Source organism: Amblyomma americanum, chromosome 4 (assembly GCF_052857255.1).
Source record: "Amblyomma americanum isolate KBUSLIRL-KWMA chromosome 4, ASM5285725v1, whole genome shotgun sequence".
Taxonomy (NCBI): Eukaryota; Metazoa; Arthropoda; class Arachnida; order Ixodida; family Ixodidae; genus Amblyomma; species Amblyomma americanum.
Window position 1 is genome coordinate 40,732,712 of NC_135500.1, and position 23,093 is coordinate 40,755,804.

Sequence of the window (23,093 nt, forward strand, 5' to 3'; positions counted from 1 at the left end):
GGAGTCGGTCTAAATGTGAACTGTATTGAATGTTGGAACGAGCGGAAGGGAAGCAATGGCATTGTAAATGGCTTGAAGTTCCAATGCCAGGGGAGTGCACGTATCCACAGCATACGTCGCGCGAGAGTTGAGATGCGGATGAGATGGACTATGCACAGCAGTAACTCCCCTCTCTGCAGAATGAGATGCATCCGTGTATAATATGCACCCTTCAGGCAGATACGCTGCTGATACCGACGGGGAAACAGTGGGGCGATTGTCAGTGAGCTGGCAATAGGACCACGGTGGAAGTGTCTTTAAACGATGAAGTTTGAGAGACTGTTTTCGAGCTCTATTTGCCACCCGTTGGTCGATGATTTCACTGAGTGTATTAAGTTGGGCGAACTCCTGTAGCACAGGTATGGGTGTTAAACGAGTCAGATATGTTATGACGCGCATAGCCTCACGATTGATAGCTTCAAGGGAGTCCCACTGTCTGCGGGTGAGACGTTGAAATTGAGCCTGATATACTATCCGTGGCTGAAGGATAGAGCGCACAAGCTGGCGGGCCGTATGAGCATGTGCGCCACCAGAGCGCATAGCTATGCGACGAATCAGACCTAGAGTAGCGTGAGCCGATTTACGGGTGGCTGTCAGCCACGGTGTGCCAGTCCCAGATGTATGGAGGAGAAGACCAAGAATACGAACAGTTTCTACCTGAGGAATCAGAGAATTATGTACCGTAAAATTTAAAGGGGGAGCTTTCCGTAAGGCGGCTTTATTTCCAATTCGAATGAAACATGATTTAGTAGGAGAGAGTGTTAGACCCAGAGGTGGGAGGCGAGATGTCAATACATCCAGCGCGTGTTGAAGGACCGACTGATGAATAGACGCATCTGGATGACAGCACCACAAGGTGATATCATCGGCATATGCAAGCACGCGGATAGAAGGGATGGTCTCTAGGGCTCGAACAAGAGGAATTAAAGCCACATTAAATAATGTGGGGGCGAGAACGGAGCCCTGCGGCACTCCTCTATTGGAAGTGAAATTACCAAAGGGCTTTCCGTGGACACGCACGCTGAAGGTTCGATTTGCTAAAAAAGGCGTGAATGGAGAGGAGGAACCGGTGAGGGAGACCAAGAGTTTGAAGGGAGGCAAGAATGGCAGAGTGAAGGATGTTATCATATGCCTTTGTTATGTCTGTAGCAATTACGGTTCGTACAAGGTGACTGTGGAGAGTGGTCAAGCACGTCAGCAGCCAAAGTAGCAAGGCCGTCCTCCGTTCCAATTTGTGGGCGGAAACCAATTTGGCAATCTGGGTACCAATCATGGGATTCCAGCCACCATGATAAGCGTGCGGCTAGAATGTTTTTATAAAGCTTGCAGATGGTAGGGGTAAGAGAAATTGGACGAAGGGCCGAGAGAGATACTGGAGGCTGACCTGACTTGGGTATTGGAACCACAATAGAATGCTTCCAGTCTCCCGGCATGACGCCAGAAAGCCACACTTCGTTAAAAGTATCAGGTAGGGTTTCCAAAGCCCTCCCTTCCAAGTTACGGAATAAGGAGTTAGGTATGCCGTCGTGCCCGGGAGTATTAGTAGTTTTTAAACGGTCAATGGAGGCCAGCAGCTCTGCCATGGTGAGGTCAGAAGTAATCCCGTCGGGGGGCTCTGTTACCGATAAGTCAGGTGGAGACGTAGCGGTGCAGTCATGGTTTGGAAAAAATTGACGGGCCGCTTGTTGTGCAAATGTGTCCTCATCCACATTTAGCGCGAGGCGAATGCTGTCTGTGTAATCTGCAACCTGAGAAGGGCGCTCCATGGCGTGAAATACTCTCCAAAGATGTCGATTGCCCTGCGTAGGGACAGGCGGGCACACCATGCAGCCCAGCGTTGCCTGCCTAGCCGCTTTGCATAGCGCCGCGCCCGTGCGGTAGCGCGGTGAAGAGTAGGAAGAGCCGAAGGGTCATCGGGGTGACGAGTAGCGTAAAGATCCGCCTGGCGACGAAGAGCCCACAGATTCAAGAGATGTATGTCCGGGTTTGGGTCGTCTTCATTTACAGTAATGGTAATAGTGTGCGTAGCGAGAACAGCAGATAGAGTAGACAATGCTGAAGAGGGGTTGAATGTAGATAAATGATTGTATGCGCGTACAGAGTCCCATGATGTTATTCGTACAGTGCGGCGTATTTTCCGTAGACGCGTAGGCGTGAGGGAGATAAAAATAGGGCTGTGATCGCTACCCCAAGTATCAGAATCAACAGCCCAACGAGGGTTACCGGGGCCTAGCCACCAAGTCAAATCAGGTGAATACGGGCCACCTCGTGGGCGGGTAGAAGTATTCGGGTGGTTTAAAAGTTGAAAGGAATGATCCGAAAAGCTCCCTTGGATGCGTGAACACTTTGAGGAATCCGATGGGTAACCCCACGCAGTGTGTGCGCCGTTGAAGTCACCACCAACTAGAATAGGGATACCCGAGTTGGTAGAACGTAGAAAACGAACCCATCCCAGATTGGGAGATGAGGAGCCAGGGCGACTATAAAAAGAAACTAGAATAAGGAGTGTGCGTGCAGGTGTTACGAGAAGGGCGACAACCTCTTGACGTGTGTTGCACCACCGTGAAAGGTCGAGCGGTGTGTGCGGAACTGAACTGTGAATATAAATTGCAGATTTACCTGGGCTGAGGGAGGAGGCGGTGCAACAGCGATCAGGGATAGATGGTGAATGGTATGCGCAGAAACCTGAAAGGCGTGGGAGTGCATTATGCTCTTGCAGAAGGAACGCCCATGCCCTCAGCTTTCCATCGCGAAGGCGGATGTTCACTTCAGAGGCCTTATTAGCGAAACCTCGACAGTTCCACTGCACCACCCCCGATGATGATGCGCTACCCATGACGAGGCTGAAGAGCTTCCACGATGAGGGATGTCACCTGCTTCATCAGCGCTAATATCTTATCCACTGTCGGGGTAGTCACGGCTAACAGGTGGTCGGCACCTGATTGTGGCCCAGTGCTTACCCTAGGTGATTCCTCTGATGAATGCTCCCGAGTTATGAGAATTCTTCGATAGGATTGAGAACGACGCTGTTGCCGGCACTGGGTGAGTTCGTCTAGCCGGCGGCGAGCCTCCACAATTGCATTGTCTAAAGCTGTGTCTTCATCTGTGGTATCCACATGTGATGAATGCACTGGACGTTTTGGCGTACCATTTGATCCGGGAAGGTGAGCCGCTTGTGCATATGTACGCTGGCGAGGAGACGTATGGTGAGCAGCAGGCTCAGATAAAGGAAGTTCAGGGAAGTCGTTGTCGTCACATGCGAGAGCTGCAAAGCGATTACTTGTAGGAACATCCATTTTTGCAGGCGACTTGTGAAACTTCTTCGCTTGCTTCTTATTTGGACAAGCGGGGGAGCGAATGTCATGGTCCGGCGATTTGCACAGGGCACAATGAGCTGTTGGTTCATTCATGTCGGCCACAGCTGCTGGATTAGGGCAGGTATTTTGCATATGTCCTTCTTTGTGGCAGTAATAGCAAAAAATACGACGAGGTCGGAACGGTTGTGGTTTGACGACCGCACCGTAGTAGGTAAGGTACTTCGGGAGAGTCAACGGGCCTTGCAGGATGAGCAGGTATGAGCCCCGGCGACCCATAGGCCGTGCTTGCAGTACAACATGAGTTGAGCAGCGAATATTTGCGCGCACCTCCTCGGGAGGTATCGTGCTGTCGACATGATAAACCATGCAGCGGAGTGTGTCAGGACCAGATGCAAAATATATTTGCACCGGGACATGCTTGCTGTCATCCAGGGGGATCCGCGTAACTGTGCAAAGTTTCTGGGCGTCCATCAAGGATGACAAGTTTACCGTGATGGTGTTCGATGGGCGATGGACGACAAACCCGCAGTAGTTCGAAGAGCCAGGGGCATGGTCAATTGTGGCTTGAACATTCCGGGCAGGGATGGCAGTCATATCAAAGCGCAATGTAGGCTTGATGGTAACGCGGAACGAGTTCTCAGCAGGCGGAAGAGAGCCTTGACTCACGGGAGGCATCTGTGGAGGAGGCTCAGACGCTGGTGACGGCCCTTGGCGGGAATACTGAACAGGCGCGACGGGCACAGTTTCTTGAGGGAGTGCCACGGGCACGGAGGCGGTAGAGCAGTCCATGTCACAGGCTAAAGTCGTAGCATCGGAAGACGGCGCAGGCTGGAGGCCCAGAGGCGCTGACGATTGCGTGGACGTGGAGGCTGCGTCAGGTGGCAACACAGCGGGCATCCGCGTAGCCGTCGTCGACAACGCAGAATCCATGCAGACGCGTAGCGCGGCCTCGCTCGGAAGCGCCGAGCTAAGCCTAGCTTGCCCCTGAGGGTTCCGGTTGGGTTTTCTCACTTTAGAATGCGCCTGCCGTGCCGGGAATTTCTCCGCAGGGGCGTCGTCAGCATTCGGTCTCACGGAGGGCACTGTCCGACCCACGCCACACGCGAGAAGACAGCGAAAAGCGAAAACACAGACCTAGAAGCAGACACGTAGCCACCCACTAGGTCTTCGTCCCCGCAGTGCCTCTATGATCTCTCTTGTTAGCTGTTTACTCTTTCTGTTAATTACTTGACATCTTTTAAAGTCTGGAGTTCATGCACCCAGCTCGCATTCTACACAATTTTCAGACAGATTACCTTTACCGTTTTGTAGGTTTTTGTTGTGTTCACATAGCCTGTCATTTAAGCTTCTTCCGGTCTGACCCCCATAAACTTTACCACATGACAGTGGCAGGGAGTGACAACCCTTTCCGTGCAGCCAACGTATTTCTTCCTGTGCTTCTTTGTGCAGGTTTGCTTCTTTACAGGGAAAGGAGTTGTCATGTTACATATTTTTGCAAGCTTATTAGGGGCTGAAAACACAACTTGAACGCCTGCTCGCTTGCCTATTTTCTTCAGATTATGTGACATCATGTGCATACACGGTATTGCTGCTACTTTCTTACATTTTTCTGCGACGCCTTTACGCTTGTTGCGAATCATCCCTTCGGCTACCGACACCAAGATGTCTTGAGTTTTTCTTTCTCCTGGAAAATAGCTTCCAGTGGTGCACACATGACTTCCAGCGCCTTATTGAAACAAGTGGTAACAATGCCTCTTTTTATCAACTTCGAATGTGCCGAATGATACTAAAGCGTCGATTTGGTAGTACGAGGTGCTTAGCTCCGGCACGTGTGGTCTTGTTCACACGCTAATTTGACGTTAAGGAAACGAATTTTTTTGTATTCTGGAAATTCACATGTCATCTGAAGTGCTTCAGAACTTCTTAAACACCGCTATTATATTCGAGGATATGTTTTCTAGGTCTTCAATGGTACAATCAAGAACTACAAGAAAATCATCAGCATATCTAAACACTCTTTGCACACTGGAACTAAATAGGCGATCATTCATGATTCTGTCAACATTTGCAAAATACAATGTGCTTAACACTGGTGCAAGACAAGGCACAATGCAAACCTCCTCTTACTGAAAGCGCGGCATGCCCTGCCAGCTGATAAATGTGGACTGAAGGTAGAGAGATAGAAGCTATAAAAAATCCCGTGCAGACGCTCCTGCAGCATTTTCAAAATCTACTACTTATAGATGGTCAGTGCTATCGTCGACGCACTTGAGCACATCTGCGTAGAGTAGTGAATAGTAGAGGTGGTTCAATGTCGGTCCAGGAGGCCTGAAAGCACTTGTTACGCTGTGTCTTCAGGAAGGTAACTACTTCTGCCGAGTTATTTATAAAGTACGGATCATTGATTGTTAGTAGGTATAGTTTGTCCTGTTGAAACAAGGCGATTGAATTGTGCCAAGTGTCTTTTTATGAAATGGTTACCCTTAACGAGACGTCCGGTTTGTGCATTTTTGCACTGAAGAAAACTTCAAGATGATTTCACTGGCAATTTTTAATAGCTTTCACCACTCCATCCAGGTTTAGAGTCGTGCATAACTTTTTGCTCGAGTTTTGAGACTAGAGAGGGATTGGTTGCTGTGACATTTGAAGAGCATGGAAATGGCTTCATTTGCTTTGCTATTGAACAGGGACTTTGGAAGAACGGCAAAACCGCCTTCCTTATCCAAAGGAAATCTTCGACTAAGTAACTGGCAATCTTTCCCATAGAAATTTTCGACTGGGCCTGCTCTACATCGCTACACGACGTTCACACACTCAGCGATGCACCGGTTCACCTGATCGTCATGAGCCAGCCGGAGTACCTGACGAGCGCAGGTTAACGAGTCCTTGTCTCGACGGTGAACTTAGGTCCGAGCGATTAAGTACGGAAGGTCTTATCGCGCCGGCCGTTTCGCTTTTCAGCGAGAGGTTGCATGTGTCTGCACGGTACACCGCTGCATTCCTTTATTAATTTATTCATAAATACTGATTTCTGTTCTGTTCGTGACAACTGTAGGGCCTCCTCAAATAGTTGCAATACTTCAAAAGAAAAAGAGAGTTGCTGTCAATTCATCTACGTAGCAAGTACTCTCCTGAAACTATTCATTCTTGTTTTATAATTGAAAAGTGACTCGCATTGTGGAGTTTTTCACATATCACATTTTTACGCCAGCATTCAGTCTTCATCTCAAGTTATTACTCTATCCATGAAATGTAGTCCACTTACCCGGCATTCATCGAATTCCGACCTGTTTGCATGCAAAAACTTGGGGATACACAGCCTTTGCCAACAGTGGAATATTTTAACACGTTAACTCAACAGTGCACACCTCGGCACCTAGAGGTGCCGCACGTTACTGGCGAAAATCCCTAACCTTTAATTGGCGCTCGAACTGATTCTACTTTCTGCCAGACAGAAGCCCGACTGGGCGGAGGAATTCTTTTATTTTGTGTTTTTTTCCTTTGCGCGCGCACACACACACACACACAACATGTACATGCACCTCGCAGATGCCCACTTGGCGACGACCGTGAGGTAGAATCATCATCATCATCATCATCATCATCAGCCTTACTACACCCACTGCAGGGCAAAGGCCTCTCCCATGTCTCTCCAATTAACCCTATCCTTTGCCAGCTGCATCCACCCTTTGCCTGCAAACTTCTTAATCTCATCCGCCCACCTAACCTTCTGCCGCCCCCTGCTACGCTTACTTTCTCTTGGAACCCACTCCATTACCCTTAAGGGCCAGCGGTTATCTTGCCTTCGCATTACATGGCCTGCCCAAGCCCATTTCTTTCTCTTGATTTCGACTAGGATGTCATTAACCCGTGTTTGTTCCCTCACCCACTCTGCCCGTTTCCAATCTCTTAACGTAACACCTATCATTTTTCTTTCCATGGCTCGCTGCGTTGTCCTTAACTTAAGCTGAACTCTTTTCGTTAGCCTCCACGTTTCTGCCCCGTAGGTGAGTACCGGTAAGATTATGCTGTTGTACACTTTCCTCTTGAGGGAAATTGGTAAACTGCCACTCATGATCTGCGAGAATTTGCCATATGCGCTCCACCCCATTCTTATCCTTCTAGTTATCTCCCTTTCATGATCCGGATCAGCGTTCACTACCTGCCCTAAGTACACGTATTCCGTCACAATTTCTAGGCTCTCGCTGCCAATTGTGAACTGTTGTTCCCTTGCTAGGCTGTTGAACATTACCTTGGTTTTCTGCATGTTAATTTTTAGCCCCATCGATCAGCTCTGCCTGTCTAACTCATTGATCATGATTTGCAGTCCACCTCCTGAGTGACTCAGCAAGGCAATGTCATCAGCAAATCGCACATTATTTAGGTATTCGCCATTTATTCTTATTACAAACTGTTCCCAATTCAGGCATCGAAATACCTCCTGTAAACATGCGGTGAACAGCATTGGCGAGATCGCGTCTCCTTGCCTGACGCCCTTCCTTATTGGAATTTTATTGCTGACTTTATGGAGGACTATAGTAGCTGTGCAGTTGCTATATATATCTTCCAGTATTTTGACATAAGGCTCTTCTACCCCCTGATTACGCAATGCCTGTATGACTGCTGAGGTTTCCACTGAGTCGAATGCTTTCTCGTAATCAATGAAAGCTATATATAGAGGTTGGTTATATTCTGCGCATTTATCTATCACCTGATTGATAGTGTGAATATGATCTATTGTGGAATATCCTTTACGAAAGCCTGCCTGATCATTTGGTTGATTAAAGTCTAACGTTGCCCTGACTCTATTAGCGATTACCTTAGTAATTACTTTGTAGGCAACGGATAGTAAGCTGATCGGCCTGTAATTTTTCAAGTCCTTGGCGTCTCCCTTCTTATGAATTAAGATAATGTTTGCATTCTTCCAAGCTTCTGGTACAGTCGAGGTCATAAGGCATTGCGCATACAGGGTGGCTAGTTTTTCTAGCACGATGTCCCCTCCATCCTTTAACAGATCTGCTGTTACTTGATCCTCCCCAGCTGCTTTTCCCCTTTTCATTGCTTCTAAGGCTTTATTTACCTCATCTTTCATTACTGGCAGGATGACGCATTGCTGTGCACTGCTGTCTTTCTCATTAACGCTCTGATTACATTGGCTACTGTACAGGTCTGTGTAGAACTCTTCGGCTACGTTAACTATCTTATCCATATTGCTAATGACATTGCCCTGCTTGTGTCTTAATGTATACATCTGGTTTTTACCTATGCCTAGTTTCTTCTTCACTGTTTTTAGGCTAGCTCCATTCTTTATAGCATGCTCGATTCTCTCCATATTAAACTTCCTTATGTCGGCTACCTTGCGCTTATTTATTAACTTTGATAGCTCCGTTATTTCTAGTCTATCGGTAGGGTTAGATGCCCTCATGTTTTGGCGCTTCTTAATCAGATCTTTCGTCACCTGAGATAGCTTCTCGGTATCCTTTCGAACTGTCCTACCGCCTGCTTCTACTGCGCACTCCATAATTATTGATGTCAGATTATCGTGCATTGAATGAACATCAAGGTCATCTTCCTCAGTTAAAGCCGAATATCTGTTTTGCAGCGCTATCCTAAACTCCTGTTTCCCTCTTACGGCTTACTCGTTAGTGGTCTTCCTCTTCACTAGCTTCTTCCGTTCCCTCTTCATGTCTAAGCTAATTCTAGACCTCTAGACCTTACCATTCTGTGGTCGCTACAACGCACCTTTCCGAGGACGGCCACATCCTGAATGATGCCAGGTTTAGCGCATAGTATGAAGTCGATTTCATTTTTAATCTCACCATTGCGGCTCTTCCAGGTCCACTTCCTGTTTTCTCGTTTGCGGAAGAAGGTATTCATGATCCGTAAATCATTTCTATCCTCGAATTCGACTAATAACTCTCCCCTGCTATTTCTAGAGCCTATCCCATAGTCACCTACCGCGTGGTCCTCAGCCTGCTTCTTGCCAACCTTCGCATTGAAGTCGCCCATCAGTAAAGTGTACTGGGATTTTACTTTATTCATTGCTGATTCTACGTCCTCATAGAAACTTTCAACGGTCTGGTCATTATGGCTGGATGTGGGTGCGTAGGCCTGCACCACTTTCAGCTTGTACCTCCTATTCAGCCTAATTACTATAGCTGCTACCCTCTCGTTAATACTGTAGAACTCCTCTACGTTGCCAGATATATCCTTATTAATGAGGAATTCCACACCTAGTTCTCGTCTATCCTCTAACCCGCGATAGCACAGTATGTGTCCGTCCTTTAGTACTGTATACGCCTCACCTGTCCTCCTAACTTCGCTAAGCCCTATCACATCGCATTTAATTCCCGCTAGTTCCTCAAACAGCACTGCTAGGCTAGCCTCACTAGCTAAAGTTCTAGCGTTGAACGTTGCCAGGTTCAGATTCCAATGGCGGCCTGTCCGGTAGAATAAGCCCTCTATCCGGCACACAGTTAGGTTCACTTGTTCTGCAAATGAACGAAAACCTTCGGAAAGCGTGTCGAGAGGGAAATATTGTAAGAGCCCTCACAAAGCTTCCTCGAAAATCTTAATGCTGTGGAGCTATAAATAATTTTCTAAATAGAAGAGGAAGCAAATCCTAACATTCTGCTTCTAGGTGTCCTTGAACAGCTTATTCTTCGGCGTCTTCCGAAAGCCAACGCGCTCGGGAAGATATTTCAATTGCGAAACCACTCGCTCTATGGCCCACAAGCGGTCACCGGTTTTGTCATTAGTCAACCGTGCAAGAAATACCCGCTCCGATCCTGGAAGTCTCAGTAACAAGCCGAAAGCGGCGAACAGCGATCTCGAGAGAAACGACTACCTGAGAAATTTCGTCACCAATGGGACAAGGAGGCTTGAAGGCACGAGTTCCTCACAGCGAACAGCAAAGTTGAAGCGTGCTGCTGCTGCTGCTGCTGCTGCTGCTGCTGCTGCTGCTGCTGCTGCTGCTGCTGCTGCTGCTGCTGCTGCTGCTGCTGCTGCTGCTGCTGCTGCTGCTGCTGCTGCTGCTGCTGCTGCTGCTGCTGCTGCTGCTGCTGCTGCTGCTGCTGCTGCTGCTGCTGCTGCTGCTGCTGCTGCTGCTGCTGCTGCTGCTGCTGCTGCTGCTGCTGCTGCTGCTGCTGCTGCTGCTGCTGCTGCTGCTGCTGCTGCTGCTGCTGCTGCTGCTGCTGCTGCTGCTGCTGCTGCTGCTGCTGCTGCTGCTGCTGCTGCTGCTGCTGCTGCTGCTGCTGCTGCTGCTGCTGCTGCTGCTGCTGCTGCTGCTGCTGCTGCTGCTGCTGCTGCTGCTGCTGCTGCTGCTGCTGCTGCTGCTGCTGCTGCTGCTGCTGCTGCTGCTGCTGCTGCTGCTGCTGCTGCTGCTGCTGCTGCTGCTGCTGCTGCTGCTGCTGCTGCTGCTGCTGCTGCTGCTGCTGCTGCTGCTGCTGCTGCTGCTGCTGCTGCTGCTGCTGCTGCTGCTGCTGCTGCTGCTGCTGCTGCTGCTGCTGCTGCTGCTGCTGCTGCTGCTGCTGCTGCTGCTGCTGCTGCTGCTGCTGCTGCTGCTGCTGCTGCTGCTGCTGCTGCTGCTGCTGCTGCTGCTGCTGCTGCTGCTGCTGCTGCTGCTGCTGCTGCTGCTGCTGCTGCTGCTGCTGCTGCTGCTGCTGCTGCTGCTGCTGCTGCTGCTGCTGCTGCTGCTGCTGCTGCTGCTGCTGCTGCTGCTGCTGCTGCTGCTGCTGCTGCTGCTGCTGCTGCTGCTGCTGCTGCTGCTGCTGCTGCTGCTGCTGCTGCTGCTGCTGCTGCTGCTGCTGCTGCTGCTGCTGCTGCTGCTGCTGCTGCTGCTGCTGCTGCTGCTGCTGCTGCTGCTGCTGCTGCTGCTGCTGCTGCTGCTGCTGCTGCTGCTGCTGCTGCTGCTGCTGCTGCTGCTGCTGCTGCTGCTGCTGCTGCTGCTGCTGCTGCTGCTGCTGCTGCTGCTGCTGCTGCTGCTGCTGCTGCTGCTGCTGCTGCTGCTGCTGCTGCTGCTGCTGCTGCTGCTGCTGCTGCTGCTGCTGCTGCTGCTGCTGCTGCTGCTGCTGCTGCTGCTGCTGCTGCTGCTGCTGCTGCTGCTGCTGCTGCTGCTGCTGCTGCTGCTGCTGCTGCTGCTGCTGCTGCTGCTGCTGCTGCTGCTGCTGCTGCTGCTGCTGCTGCTGCTGCTGCTGCTGCTGCTGCTGCTGCTGCTGCTGCTGCTGCTGCTGCTGCTGCTGCTGCTGCTGCTGCTGCTGCTGCTGCTGCTGCTGCTGCTGCTGCTGCTGCTGCTGCTGCTGCTGCTGCTGCTGCTGCTGCTGCTGCTGCTGCTGCTGCTGCTGCTGCTGCTGCTGCTGCTGCTGCTGCTGCTGCTGCTGCTGCTGCTGCTGCTGCTGCTGCTGCTGCTGCTGCTGCTGCTGCTGCTGCTGCTGCTGCTGCTGCTGCTGCTGCTGCTGCTGCTGCTGCTGCTGCTGCTGCTGCTGCTGCTGCTGCTGCTGCTGCTGCTGCTGCTGCTGCTGCTGCTGCTGCTGCTGCTGCTGCTGCTGCTGCTGCTGCTGCTGCTGCTGCTGCTGCTGCTGCTGCTGCTGCTGCTGCTGCTGCTGCTGCTGCTGCTGCTGCTGCTGCTGCTGCTGCTGCTGCTGCTGCTGCTGCTGCTGCTGCTGCTGCTGCTGCTGCTGCTGCTGCTGCTGCTGCTGCTGCTGCTGCTGCTGCTGCTGCTGCTGCTGCTGCTGCTGCTGCTGCTGCTGCTGCTGCTGCTGCTGCTGCTGCTGCTGCTGCTGCTGCTGCTGCTGCTGCTGCTGCTGCTGCTGCTGCTGCTGCTGCTGCTGCTGCTGCTGCTGCTGCTGCTGCTGCTGCTGCTGCTGCTGCTGCTGCTGCTGCTGCTGCTGCTGCTGCTGCTGCTGCTGCTGCTGCTGCTGCTGCTGCTGCTGCTGCTGCTGCTGCTGCTGCTGCTGCTGCTGCTGCTGCTGCTGCTGCTGCTGCTGCTGCTGCTGCTGCTGCTGCTGCTGCTGCTGCTGCTGCTGCTGCTGCTGCTGCTGCTGCTGCTGCTGCTGCTGCTGCTGCTGCTGCTGCTGCTGCTGCTGCTGCTGCTGCTGCTGCTGCTGCTGCTGCTGCTGCTGCTGCTGCTGCTGCTGCTGCTGCTGCTGCTGCTGCTGCTGCTGCTGCTGCTGCTGCTGCTGCTGCTGCTGCTGCTGCTGCTGCTGCTGCTGCTGCTGCTGCTGCTGCTGCTGCTGCTGCTGCTGCTGCTGCTGCTGCTGCTGCTGCTGCTGCTGCTGCTGCTGCTGCTGCTGCTGCTGCTGCTGCTGCTGCTGCTGCTGCTGCTGCTGCTGCTGCTGCTGCTGCTGCTGCTGCTGCTGCTGCTGCTGCTGCTGCTGCTGCTGCTGCTGCTGCTGCTGCTGCTGCTGCTGCTGCTGCTGCTGCTGCTGCTGCTGCTGCTGCTGCTGCTGCTGCTGCTGCTGCTGCTGCTGCTGCTGCTGCTGCTGCTGCTGCTGCTGCTGCTGCTGCTGCTGCTGCTGCTGCTGCTGCTGCTGCTGCTGCTGCTGCTGCTGCTGCTGCTGCTGCTGCTGCTGCTGCTGCTGCTGCTGCTGCTGCTGCTGCTGCTGCTGCTGCTGCTGCTGCTGCTGCTGCTGCTGCTGCTGCTGCTGCTGCTGCTGCTGCTGCTGCTGCTGCTGCTGCTGCTGCTGCTGCTGCTGCTGCTGCTGCTGCTGCTGCTGCTGCTGCTGCTGCTGCTGCTGCTGCTGCTGCTGCTGCTGCTGCTGCTGCTGCTGCTGCTGCTGCTGCTGCTGCTGCTGCTGCTGCTGCTGCTGCTGCTGCTGCTGCTGCTGCTGCTGCTGCTGCTGCTGCTGCTGCTGCTGCTGCTGCTGCTGCTGCTGCTGCTGCTGCTGCTGCTGCTGCTGCTGCTGCTGCTGCTGCTGCTGCTGCTGCTGCTGCTGCTGCTGCTGCTGCTGCTGCTGCTGCTGCTGCTGCTGCTGCTGCTGCTGCTGCTGCTGCTGCTGCTGCTGCTGCTGCTGCTGCTGCTGCTGCTGCTGCTGCTGCTGCTGCTGCTGCTGCTGCTGCTGCTGCTGCTGCTGCTGCTGCTGCTGCTGCTGCTGCTGCTGCTGCTGCTGCTGCTGCTGCTGCTGCTGCTGCTGCTGCTGCTGCTGCTGCTGCTGCTGCTGCTGCTGCTGCTGCTGCTGCTGCTGCTGCTGCTGCTGCTGCTGCTGCTGCTGCTGCTGCTGCTGCTGCTGCTGCTGCTGCTGCTGCTGCTGCTGCTGCTGCTGCTGCTGCTGCTGCTGCTGCTGCTGCTGCTGCTGCTGCTGCTGCTGCTGCTGCTGCTGCTGCTGCTGCTGCTGCTGCTGCTGCTGCTGCTGCTGCTGCTGCTGCTGCTGCTGCTGCTGCTGCTGCTGCTGCTGCTGCTGCTGCTGCTGCTGCTGCTGCTGCTGCTGCTGCTGCTGCTGCTGCTGCTGCTGCTGCTGCTGCTGCTGCTGCTGCTGCTGCTGCTGCTGCTGCTGCTGCTGCTGCTGCTGCTGCTGCTGCTGCTGCTGCTGCTGCTGCTGCTGCTGCTGCTGCTGCTGCTGCTGCTGCTGCTGCTGCTGCTGCTGCTGCTGCTGCTGCTGCTGCTGCTGCTGCTGCTGCTGCTGCTGCTGCTGCTGCTGCTGCTGCTGCTGCTGCTGCTGCTGCTGCTGCTGCTGCTGCTGCTGCTGCTGCTGCTGCTGCTGCTGCTGCTGCTGCTGCTGCTGCTGCTGCTGCTGCTGCTGCTGCTGCTGCTGCTGCTGCTGCTGCTGCTGCTGCTGCTGCTGCTGCTGCTGCTGCTGCTGCTGCTGCTGCTGCTGCTGCTGCTGCTGCTGCTGCTGCTGCTGCTGCTGCTGCTGCTGCTGCTGCTGCTGCTGCTGCTGCTGCTGCTGCTGCTGCTGCTGCTGCTGCTGCTGCTGCTGCTGCTGCTGCTGCTGCTGCTGCTGCTGCTGCTGCTGCTGCTGCTGCTGCTGCTGCTGCTGCTGCTGCTGCTGCTGCTGCTGCTGCTGCTGCTGCTGCTGCTGCTGCTGCTGCTGCTGCTGCTGCTGCTGCTGCTGCTGCTGCTGCTGCTGCTGCTGCTGCTGCTGCTGCTGCTGCTGCTGCTGCTGCTGCTGCTGCTGCTGCTGCTGCTGCTGCTGCTGCTGCTGCTGCTGCTGCTGCTGCTGCTGCTGCTGCTGCTGCTGCTGCTGCTGCTGCTGCTGCTGCTGCTGCTGCTGCTGCTGCTGCTGCTGCTGCTGCTGCTGCTGCTGCTGCTGCTGCTGCTGCTGCTGCTGCTGCTGCTGCTGCTGCTGCTGCTGCTGCTGCTGCTGCTGCTGCTGCTGCTGCTGCTGCTGCTGCTGCTGCTGCTGCTGCTGCTGCTGCTGCTGCTGCTGCTGCTGCTGCTGCTGCTGCTGCTGCTGCTGCTGCTGCTGCTGCTGCTGCTGCTGCTGCTGCTGCTGCTGCTGCTGCTGCTGCTGCTGCTGCTGCTGCTGCTGCTGCTGCTGCTGCTGCTGCTGCTGCTGCTGCTGCTGCTGCTGCTGCTGCTGCTGCTGCTGCTGCTGCTGCTGCTGCTGCTGCTGCTGCTGCTGCTGCTGCTGCTGCTGCTGCTGCTGCTGCTGCTGCTGCTGCTGCTGCTGCTGCTGCTGCTGCTGCTGCTGCTGCTGCTGCTGCTGCTGCTGCTGCTGCTGCTGCTGCTGCTGCTGCTGCTGCTGCTGCTGCTGCTGCTGCTGCTGCTGCTGCTGCTGCTGCTGCTGCTGCTGCTGCTGCTGCTGCTGCTGCTGCTGCTGCTGCTGCTGCTGCTGCTGCTGCTGCTGCTGCTGCTGCTGCTGCTGCTGCTGCTGCTGCTGCTGCTGCTGCTGCTGCTGCTGCTGCTGCTGCTGCTGCTGCTGCTGCTGCTGCTGCTGCTGCTGCTGCTGCTGCTGCTGCTGCTGCTGCTGCTGCTGCTGCTGCTGCTGCTGCTGCTGCTGCTGCTGCTGCTGCTGCTGCTGCTGCTGCTGCTGCTGCTGCTGCTGCTGCTGCTGCTGCTGCTGCTGCTGCTGCTGCTGCTGCTGCTGCTGCTGCTGCTGCTGCTGCTGCTGCTGCTGCTGCTGCTGCTGCTGCTGCTGCTGCTGCTGCTGCTGCTGCTGCTGCTGCTGCTGCTGCTGCTGCTGCTGCTGCTGCTGCTGCTGCTGCTGCTGCTGCTGCTGCTGCTGCTGCTGCTGCTGCTGCTGCTGCTGCTGCTGCTGCTGCTGCTGCTGCTGCTGCTGCTGCTGCTGCTGCTGCTGCTGCTGCTGCTGCTGCTGCTGCTGCTGCTGCTGCTGCTGCTGCTGCTGCTGCTGCTGCTGCTGCTGCTGCTGCTGCTGCTGCTGCTGCTGCTGCTGCTGCTGCTGCTGCTGCTGCTGCTGCTGCTGCTGCTGCTGCTGCTGCTGCTGCTGCTGCTGCTGCTGCTGCTGCTGCTGCTGCTGCTGCTGCTGCTGCTGCTGCTGCTGCTGCTGCTGCTGCTGCTGCTGCTGCTGCTGCTGCTGCTGCTGCTGCTGCTGCTGCTGCTGCTGCTGCTGCTGCTGCTGCTGCTGCTGCTGCTGCTGCTGCTGCTGCTGCTGCTGCTGCTGCTGCTGCTGCTGCTGCTGCTGCTGCTGCTGCTGCTGCTGCTGCTGCTGCTGCTGCTGCTGCTGCTGCTGCTGCTGCTGCTGCTGCTGCTGCTGCTGCTGCTGCTGCTGCTGCTGCTGCTGCTGCTGCTGCTGCTGCTGCTGCTGCTGCTGCTGCTGCTGCTGCTGCTGCTGCTGCTGCTGCTGCTGCTGCTGCTGCTGCTGCTGCTGCTGCTGCTGCTGCTGCTGCTGCTGCTGCTGCTGCTGCTGCTGCTGCTGCTGCTGCTGCTGCTGCTGCTGCTGCTGCTGCTGCTGCTGCTGCTGCTGCTGCTGCTGCTGCTGCTGCTGCTGCTGCTGCTGCTGCTGCTGCTGCTGCTGCTGCTGCTGCTGCTGCTGCTGCTGCTGCTGCTGCTGCTGCTGCTGCTGCTGCTGCTGCTGCTGCTGCTGCTGCTGCTGCTGCTGCTGCTGCTGCTGCTGCTGCTGCTGCTGCTGCTGCTGCTGCTGCTGCTGCTGCTGCGCCACAATTCAGCGAAACCCTGTCCTGAATCTGCCGAATGCACGGGACGCACGTCGCACAGGTGCCAACTAGTCAGTTCCGAGCCGAACTCGTCCTGGCGAAAGACTCCCTGCCCCGCGCCAAGTTCCCTGCTGTCGTTTGCAGAACTCCACACAACGACTGCTCCTCCATCCACTTCTAGGAAACCGGAAACTTCCAGAGACGGATAATATATTATCAGAGCGATTTAAATAATATCATAAAGCGGCGCATAATAATATCAGAACGAGCATTTGCAAACCGCGGGCCAAGAGAAATGCTCGGATCAGGTGGAGATCGTGACAACAGATAGGAAAACTCTAGCAAGACTACATCTTAAGTCTTTATCCAAACGACGCCCGACACACTGAAAAGGAATTAAGGCACACTTCATATCTAAGGAAAAAGATTATAAGGGATGCGGAAGGCCACGTCAGCCGTTTTCTTTCTAAGACAATCTTCTTGCGATCGAGAGCTCTGTGTCGCATCTGACACGTAAATTTTATTTGCATTCCACCTGGACAGTGATTCAACAGGAAGGTGAGTGTTCGTTCGCAGCTACCCCGAGAAAGCTTACCTCGACTAGAGGAGTAAGAACATCATATTCGTTCACTAATTCACTCGGCATGGATCATGCTCTTCTAAAGTGCCTATACCACAGCAAATTTTCCTCTCGCACACGAGCAAGCGTATATCGCCAGATTTTGTAACGAAACCTGCACTTCAGAGCCAATTCTAAGTAATATTGCTTGTAATAAGCGCAACAGCTGCTTAAACATAGCCACGTTCGACAGTCCTTGTCGTAATGAAGGCGGAGCTCATGTAGACCTACCTCGCTTACACTAGAGTAATCTATTGTTTTGCCGTCATCCATTTTCCAGTTACATATCCAGCTGCTTGCTTCTCAGGCGACGTTGAAGAAACATGATCAACACATCGAATCACCACAGCCTTTCACCCTCTTCCATCGAACCACAGTCGGGCCATCATTGCTGTAGACTTCGTGTCCGGGCGACAGCGAGCCATGCTTGTGACCGCACTCTTTGTTCCTCTAGACCGAAATGACGCTTCGAAGGGCTAGTTCCATGTGTTCACCACTGTGGATAGCGGCGCAAGGATCGCCTCGTGTGTTTCGGGCCAATGGCGATGATACCCACTGCTATTGACACTTATGCATCCCGGCGTTCACGGGCGAGTCTCAAGGACCGCAGAAACGTCCATCGCACTGGCGGCGCTGCTTACCGCTAATACTTCATGGGCACCACATTTTCCTTCTGCTGCTGTTGCTGCGCGCACCTTTTAGCGCCTGCATCCGAGGCCTGCCGATCGTTGCGCGGCTCCTCTCTCATGCCGTTACAAAGGGGCGATGGCGGTCATCCTTCTTTAGTTGATTTTTGAACACCGTACCACACACAAAGCTGGAAAATGCTGCAGCCGTTTATCACTTCTCAGTACATATTTGATGTTTGGTTCGCAGTTCTCGGATCTCGTGGCTACTTGTTTTTTTCTTTTTCATTTCTTCCATTACAGGGTACAAATGTATACCTTCGCTTAAAGCAACTGCTTGTAGACCTATGCGTATTGATGCATACTCAGTAAAGTAGAAGTGATGCATGCATTAGTGGAGGTCCAAGTTGGTTGCCTCCAGCTCCCAGCTCCCACGCTCAGACCACTTGGGCGCCCCGCCGTTGTTTTTTTTGGAGTTTATAAGATTCATGCTTTGTCCTATGCGCTGCAGTCTGGTGGAGCGCTTCCCGGCACGCGCACGCCTTCCCGCATTCAACACGGATCTCACGCCGGCCCACCAGTGACAGCTACCGCCTCCGCGGAGAGTATACCCTGAAATCAGGCCCCAAGTGCTGTGAGCGCGCGAGCGGGAGGCAACCTGCTTCGACCTCTGCTAATGCATCTATCACTTCCATTTCTACTAACCACGCATAAATCTGTCGGTTCTCCTTCGAGGCTCGAAGGAAAGCGACTAAGTAAAATAAATTTCAGATATCTCATTGGCCCTGAAATAACTCGATTTTGAAGTGATGGCCCATGGTAGCTATTTTGCTTTTTGGGCGTACGAATAAGCACGCACATATTTCTGCCCAGAGCAATTATTATTATTATTATTCCCGCAGTTTTGTTTCTTGAACACGTAGGTATCACCACGTGTTGCATTTCTGGCGCAAAGGGCAGACTCTTCTGCCTTGGATCGTTTTGTGTATTCTGCGCTCATTTAAGTTATGTATTGTATCAGCAGTTCATTTTTTTTCACATCCTCATTCGTCGTTGCTCTCGCTTTCTTCTTTTTCGAATGGAATAAACTCATTATCATTCATGCATGGTATGACCTGCAGGAAAAGACGCTAGAGCATTCGTGCGAATATCCCTCTTACTAACTTAATGAGACTTCGAAAACGGTAGTACCATAGTGATAACGCCGTCTTCTCTCTGTGTTGAGCGTCTATCACTTCAGTCGCGGCAGCATAAGACTTTTTCACGTACAAAGACTTTTTCACGCAGTGTAGCCATTTTCTTATCTATCAGTGGAAAAACTGGTCTCTACGTAAAGTTGCATAATTTTTCCCCGTTTGTTTTATTTTTTGAGTATCGCACATAGATTGAGAGCATCACTATAGTCTACTAGTCAAGTAAACTGCCAGCAGAACTTATCCATGATCCTTTCGCGCATTCATCCCGTGGGCATGGGAAAGCTCGTACGCACAGTTTAAAAGCAACAACGAAAGGATAAAAGGTAGACCCGCTTTTATTGCGAAGTCAAATATTGCCGTGGTAGGAGTAATGCTTGAGTGAACATGAGGGCCTTCGTATCTGAAACAAAATAATATGCAAGAATAAGCATAGGCGACAATATATATGCACATCCAAGAGAGGCCTTTCTAAAGCACCTGGTAGACATGCTTTTAGGCTTTGGTCAATAACTTCATAAGCTGTCTTCAATAAGTCAGTTGTGACAGGTAAAGATTTCTGGTAACTTTGTGTGACAAAAGCCTTCTGTCACCATAGACGGCTGTTGTAGCAGAATTAAAGCCTCGAAGCGCCTTCGTTGCATATGCACAAGATTGCCGTTAACACAGGATTTTAAAAAATAAGCGATGCCGTCCGGCTATTTTAAGCTGAGTCCTTGTTCTGAGCACCGAGTTCTATCACATCTGTCGCCTAAGAAAGTACATTTCTATGTCCAATGAACGCAGCCACAAAACGACTACCTCATACACAATAGTTAGACCCATTTTTTGATCCTCATAGCCAACTAAAAGCGCCAGCATGGCCAATGCTCTAAAGCAGCAATTTTTCCGTTTACCATTATTGCGTTCCTTCAGCTGAGCAGGCCGCTAAACATCACTGACGCGTTTTTTCCCCCTAGCGATGGCTATGAAGAAGCAAAACCTTCTGCAAAATTTTCTTATGTGCCACTTTCTTCCCTCTCATGCACTCGCGAGCGCGGCCCTCAGTCGCTTAAACTAAGTTGAATATCTAGGTTTCTGAAACAAAAAAAAACACACTTCCCGCATTGTAATATCTCCGGTCATGGATCTTCATGTTCCTTCATTCTTCAATTATCATCCAACGCCGTTTTTTTCATCAAGCCACAAGTCACGAAGCAGACTCTTGCATCTTATAAGCTCTGTCATATTTCTCGAGCATAAGTGAATGCTTTTGCGAAGCGAATATGTATAATATTATCCCCATTCTTCTGAAATTGCAGTACTTCCCTGTGCTGAACGAAATCTCTCTCATGCTAGTATTTTACCTTTTTCCTTGAATGCCCTTCTAAATTACATTTTAAATTTACGACCAAATGAGCTTACGGTAAATGAGCTTAGAATTTTTTTCCCCTTCCGACCATTAAATAAGGGTTTTCAAATTAGCCTGGCGACCATGGTTTCCCATATGTTCCCCGAGGAAACACACGCGTGTCTTTTCACAACTGTTGCTAATGATGATAGATTCTACTGGCCCAAAGGCAGACTGGCCGAAGCGCACCATATCAAAGGGTATTTTTCGTTCCCACAAGGTGGGACCAAAAACCCAATCTCCAAGCACTTCACCCCAAAGAGACCACGCACCAGACCAGGGGAAAGCTTTTACCCATTATAACCCTTGTGGGTACCCAGTGGAACTAAGAATCGAACTCCGCACCTCTCGAGTGCGAGGCTGGTATTGAAACCGCTAGGCCACTGCCGCGGAAACGCCTCACAACTGTTGGTCGAATCGACGTGTTCACTCAGCGACTGTTTAAAATCGACGAAGGAACGATCCCCGCGAGGACAGTTTCCTCAGAGAACGATATGGCATTCTTATTGAGCAAGGTAAAATTTCAGGCTGTTTAGTGGCACAAAAGCGCTACCTAAAAAAATATCCTTGAAATATTTACTGACGTAGAAAAGCGCACAAATGGTCAATCTGAAAAATGTGTGTACTGCAACTCACAGGACCGAGGAAGCTGTGTTTGTCAGCCGTAGAATCCCCTGCCGTAGCCAAAGCCCCGCCCGAATCCTCCGTATCCTCCGTAAAATCCACGTCCTCCGTAAAAGCCACGGCCTCCATAGAATCCACGACCTCCATAAAATCCGCGACCTCCATAAAATCCACGGCCGTAACCAAACTGGGCCGAAGCAATGCAGAAGATAGCCGCCAGCAGGAGGGCAGCGATGAGGACGTTCTTCAGCATATCTGCTTTCAAGTTGTTGCTGAAAAAAGGGCAACAGACGTTCTTTGTTAATGCCACAGTCGTCTTCATGCATCGGGGAAGAAATTCTAAACGCAGGTGACATGTTACATTCACCGTGCCAAAATTAAGCGTTATCCACCGCTGCTAAAATACGTTCACTGGTTTACATCCCCTAATATGAGCAACACTTTGTCCCAGCAGTTATTGCAACATAGATCGAATATCTGTGCCGAACAGATAAGGTACCACGAGCAACAACACATTTGGCGCGCATTGTAGGCGTACTCAGAAGAAGCGACCGAACACACTGGCATCGCCTTCTTTTTTTTTTTTTGCTCTCTGCGCTCACGAAACTTGTTCAAAATTATTTTTGCATAATTTTCTTTCTCGTTCTGTCCTGTTTCTTGTTGCCGAATAGTCGATTAGTCGATACCTCTTCAGTGCCATCAAACTCCGAATCTGTGGCGGTAACCAGTCGCTCTTCAAAAGATCTTATAACGGAACGACTGCATCTGCGTCACTGCGCGATCTACTTTTCTGTTTTGACCGCTGAAGAGAGTTGAGCTCTCTTCCATCGGTGCATGGCCTGTCAGCAGACGAGGCCATTCAGGATGTGAACTTGTGCTACTCAAGTGCGATTTTTTTTTGTGGCACAAAAATAGCCATAAAAAGTGAGAGCGGCCTTTTGGATCATTCTAGCATTTAATGGCATCAACTCATAACCTATCAGCGTGCCCCCGTCTAACTGCTCTTACTCTGACTATGCCTACACGAGTAGCACAAGGCTTCGGAGCAGTTCCCAAAAGAATATAGTTTAGGCAAACAACATTAGCAGAACAATTTTGTCAAAGGAAGCGTCGGTGCACTATGCTGGTTATCCACCCGATTTGCCGGACACTGCACTTAGGCTTAAAGCATCGTTGATTATGCGCTGAAGTTTTCAAAGCCTAAAGCGTGGCCTTTGTTTCCCTTGGGATTTTCCTGATCGTCGGTGCGACTACGGAAAATGTCTGGCGCGCGCTCGACTACGAAGTGTCAACACAATAGCGTCTAGAGGCAGCTGAGAACGCTGGCAAACGTCCTTCGCTCTATAACACCTCTATTTTTAACTCCTTCGTCAAGGTCCCCAGTAGCAAGGCGTTGCCATGCGGTTAGTCATTTTCGGTTTAAAAGCCAGGCGATGTGAGTAAATTTGTTAGAAATGTGATGGCAGATGCGTGTTTCTCAAAATGACTTAGGGGAAGCTTCGTACACAGAATCTGTCGGGGGGGGGGGGGGGGTGCATATCGTCATCTCGAGTTACTATAGCGCAGCCGTCGCCGATTAGTATAATTGCTCCCTCTGGGAAGTCTGGCGCTACACCAAGCCCGCACGTGCCTTCCTTATCAGCCAAAGAATCTGGCGATTGCTCTCCCAGGGTCGCTCGGGGTCTCCTGCCGAGCCGTCGGCGTGCATGCTGCCAAACGATGCGGGTCACCACCGCCGTGGTGTTTGCGCCCACAGCGCAGGATGCTTACCTGCGAAACGGAAGGAAGTCTGTTCCGGCAACGGCTCGGTGGGAGTTCGCCACCTCGGCACTTATATAACATGCCACTCGCGCTCGCCCCGCTTATGTTTATGTCAGCACACCCGCTACCCAATGTGGCACCGCTGCGGCAGAAGGTCAATTGGGGGAGTTGGGGGGGGGGGGGGGGGGGGAGTGCGGGGTGCAGGAAGGTCAGGCAACCACAAAATTGTGCTCCGGGATTTTCCCAGGTCTACGGCCTACGCTCACGATGCGCCTCTAACGACACGCGCCAATGCCTCCTCGCCCGTTTTGTCTTTCGCTTTGGCCGACCGCTTCCCGACTCAAGGTCGCAGCAGCTGTCGTCTGACTGCGTGATTTGTTGTTCGCTCCTCACTTTTCAGCTCCCTCGTTCGCTCCTGCGGTCAAGGCCTCGCCTTAGCCAACGTCCTCCACCTCGGAGTGGGTTTACTTTGTC

General features: G+C 52.8%; 1 long non-coding RNA gene across 1 annotated transcript; it reads right to left on the minus strand.

Moving 5' to 3' along the window:
- Nucleotides 1–19,164: 19,164 nt before the first annotated feature.
- On the minus strand, nucleotides 19,165–22,761 carry LOC144127890 (uncharacterized). The gene is made up of 3 exons (XR_013313607.1): nucleotides 22,629–22,761; nucleotides 20,871–21,130; nucleotides 19,165–19,247 (listed from the first exon to the last, which is right to left on the minus strand). It is a non-coding gene; the product is annotated as an uncharacterized LOC144127890 (long non-coding RNA).
- Between the last annotated feature and the right edge of the window lie 332 nt (nucleotides 22,762–23,093).